Source organism: Microtus ochrogaster, unplaced genomic scaffold (genome assembly GCF_000317375.1).
Source record: "Microtus ochrogaster isolate Prairie Vole_2 unplaced genomic scaffold, MicOch1.0 UNK196, whole genome shotgun sequence".
Taxonomy (NCBI): Eukaryota; Metazoa; Chordata; class Mammalia; order Rodentia; family Cricetidae; genus Microtus; species Microtus ochrogaster.
In genome coordinates, this window is record NW_004949294.1 from 142,592 (window position 1) to 146,607 (window position 4,016).

Below are 4,016 nucleotides of genomic sequence, written 5' to 3' on the forward strand. Positions count from 1 at the left end.
AGATAGGGTTCCAATTCCCAGGAACTGAACATCTACCCCTTGAAGAGGCCAATTCAGGTGCCAAGATTCTGGAGTAATGATACTTACATCTGCACCTGTGTCTAATAAGCCTTCAATAAAAATGTCATTTATAAAGACTCTTAGCTTTGGTCTTTGATCGTTAATAGAAATCTGCCAAAATATTTTACTCTGTCTTAATGGATATTTTGACTCATTCTCCACACATAACCCTTCATTTAGACCAGTATTGCTTTTTACAGTAGACACTGGAGGTTTTAATTTTCTTGGTGAGACAAGTCCTCCACTGTAACTGGGAATGACTAGGCCACTTTTGGCTTGGGGGTCTGTGAGAGGCCCATCAAGGGGTTTTCTGATGGTATCAGGTTGCCTTGTCCATCTGTTATTGACCTGCATTTGTTGGCCCAAGGTGAGCCTTTACTGTACCTCTTACAAATACCACAAGGCCAGGTCTCCTATTTTTGTCATTCCCAGAGGAGATATTATTCTGAGAAATTCTTTGCCTGAAATCCCTTTTCAGATGTCATAATTTACCACAATTAAAACACCTGGCAGTTTGATGTCTCCTCATTGCTTTGGAAATTGCTTCTCCTATGCAAGATGCATCATTATAGCCAAACGTCTCAACATTCATCGTATGCTGAATCCATTCATCCATAGTTGCTGATCTAGACTTTAAAGGCCCAATTATCTTTTTACATTCTATGTTTGCTTTTCAAAAGCCAGAGATTCAAGAATTATTTGTCTAGCTTCTGGGTCTGTTACTCCTATTTACAGAGCCTTAATTAATCTTTGCAAGATGTCAGTTAAAGGTTCTTTCTGACCCTGCCTAGCCTTGGTATATGATTTGACCGGTTTTCCTGGATCTTGTATTCTATTCCAAGCATTCAAGCCTAAATTGTGACATAGGGACAATAATTTGTTGTAAAGAGCTTGAGCCTGAATAGCAATATATGGTCCTACACCAAGAATTTGATCTTGGAAAAACTCAAAAAATTTGCTCTTCCTTGTTGTTCCATATGTTTGAATTCTTCTCTGAAATAAATGCCAAACATTAAGGAAGGTACATCATTTAATACTGCAGACACGAACTGAGACAAACCATTAGGGGGAGATCTGACATTAGTAGCCCAAGTCCTTATAATTTCCTTAACTAAAACAGAGTGCAAGCCATAATTAACAACAGCTTGCTTAATTTATTTTAGATCATTCATTCCTATTAGAGTCCATCTAATTTCTGTGACTCACTTTGAGCCTTTAGAAGTTAACACATTGTCAGAGAATATTAAAGGGTATAACACTAAAATCCTGGGTAAACCAGTTCTGACAGCCAGTAGTGACACTGTATTCTGTCTTTATGCTTTCTTACACCCTGAATGGTGTATCAAAACTACATACTAATGGTCATCTCACACTCCAGCCACCATATCCAGTTGCTCTTCAGATCTAGATATTTTCAGCAATCATATCTTACTATCATACTTTCTTATTCAAATATGAGAGAACTTTTTGAGAAAGTCCAATTAAAATATGTCTTTTTATCAGCCTGTTCTATGCTTGGGACCTTCACATTGTTTTCACTGTTTTGATTTATTTGTTGCTGAGAGATTCACAAAGAGTATAGTTGGCACATAGATAAAATTCCAACATCCATCAAGAATTTTACTTCCACCCAGGCCTCCAAACAAGTCACCTAGGGAAACAAATGAAAAGGATGTCCACAAGGAGCATAAACAATGTTGATGTTCATAATGATGATGATGGTGATGGTGATGATGACAATGACACACTGAAGTAGGAGGAATAGGAAATTATCAAAGCTTCCATTTTGAATAGGTAATCAAGAAATCCAGGAACATTTTTGCCCTTGGAAACATATTAAGTACACCCCTATATTTTTGTTGCATTTTATTTTAAACATTTCTTTTTTTGTCCATGAAGTTAGTTGTCAAGATCAAATTCAACTCATCAAAATTCTTGATTTGTTTGTCTTTGTTTTCTGTTCCTGCGGTACAATAGAGTGTTGATATTTGTTGATGACAAATGGGCTCTAAAGTACAGGAAAAAAAGTCTTTGTGATCTACGTGAAGCTTTACCTTAGTTGAGATCCTGAGAAAGAGGCCTGCTGCACAATGCTGATCTTCCTCTTCAGAGCCAAAGAGTCTATCTTTCACTGCTTTCCAGTGTCACAGGAGATGCTCATGTGTTAAAAGCTGCCTTCTCTGGATCAATGATGACAACAGGTTTCTGAGGACACTGATTGACTCAAACATAATCTCTCTCTCTGAGGTACAGATAAGTGGTGCTTTTGACGACTTGATGCTTCCAGAACATGGGTAGCACTCTTGCATTTTAAAGGAAGACACTTCCTTTATATCCATTACTCAAACATTTAAGGCTGAGGAAAAAATTTGGAGATCAGACCCATATGGACCTTAAAACTGCAGTAGATACCCTATATTTCTAAATCATAATAGAGTTAAATCAAGCACTTCTCTAAACTAACCATTCCCATCAGAAAGAAAAAAAATAAAGAAACATATTATAATTCATTTATGCAACTTGGAAGAAAATCCTCAGCTTCCATCATACATCAGGTGAAATATACAGCACCTCCAACATTGTACCTGGATAGTAAAATTGAATGAAGAACCTCTCCCTTTCTAGATATGATATACATCATTCTCAAACAAAAATTACACAAGGAGTTCACTGTTGCAACACACCATTAAAGTTCGTGTAGCTATTTGGTTCATCAAAAAGAAATAAAGGTTTTCTCTTTTCAAGTAGCTTACATAACTCAGAAGAAAGTGCAATTGCCCAAGATCTGACAATATCTGGGGTTTTTATGACATCTTGTTTTCTTAATTCATTCCATGATACTCTTGCTTTGCAAGGGAGACACACAACTCACATGATAATCCCAAAAATTATACAATTTGAGGCAAATAGTTCCTTGGACAATTCATCTAAATTACATGGCACATACATCATAGATATGGTCATGACTCCTCCTGCTTAACATGTTCATTTTGTTCTGAGTTCTAGAAAGTTGTGAGGACCAATTTATATGAGATCTACCTGTCTTGTCTTCTTATTACTAGAGTACATCTGTCATTATTATATCAAAGAGAAACAATTTCCAGCCAATTCTTTCTTTCTCATATGTACATAGAATGGAACATTTAGAAGAATAAATCAAGAAGGAAAGTAATCATTGAAACACAATCCAAAATTGAGTGGAGACCGTATCAAGACAGTGGTTTTATTTTAGGGCAGGGGAATGTGGGATATGCTTGGTAGTGTGCAGGCTGAGGCTAGCAAGGAAGATAGATTTCTGTGGAGAAAATTCCATCCTCGATAATTTTATTTCTCTTTTCTTCCAGAATAGAATCCTGAACATCACCTCTTTTTCCGGAAGAAGAAGTGGTAAGCACTGAGGGTCTGTCTGTATTCTCAATAACTTTTCACTAAGACTTGGGATTTCTAAAAATCAACATCTATGTCTTCAGGAGTTCAAGGACAATGATTTGTAGGATTACACTCTATTGACCATTTTGTCACAAGACACAAATAAAAACACAAAACTCAACCACAAACATAAAATTGAATTTGAATTTGTTGCTGATAATTGCCTCTTATTGTTGTTTTTGCTGGGTTTTCTCTAATGATAATAGCACAGTGAAAGCCATGAAGTTGATATAGTTAGGAAAAGAATTTGATGATGAAAGAAACATGGAGACTTGCAGGACTAACTGCAAATACATGAACATGAACTGACAATAAATTGTGTTTTATAAAGGATGGAGGAAAAGACTTAAGATAATGTTGACGATGATTTTGATGATGATGATGATGATAAACATGACAATTTGAAGTAGGAGGACAATGAAACGATCAAAACATTCTACCTTGAGTAGATAATCAAGAAAACTAGGCACAGTTTTCCCCTTTGAAGGATATTAAATACACCCCTATATTTGTGGTACCTTTTAGTT

General features: G+C 36.1%; 1 non-coding gene across 1 annotated transcript; it reads left to right on the forward strand.

Annotated features, from left to right (window-relative positions):
* The first annotated feature begins 2,242 nt into the window (after window positions 1-2,242).
* LOC113455854 lies at window positions 2,243-2,311 on the forward strand. Its single transcript, XR_003376800.1, has one exon. It is a non-coding gene; the product is annotated as a small nucleolar RNA SNORD109A (small nucleolar RNA).
* Window positions 2,312-4,016: the final 1,705 nt, after the last annotated feature.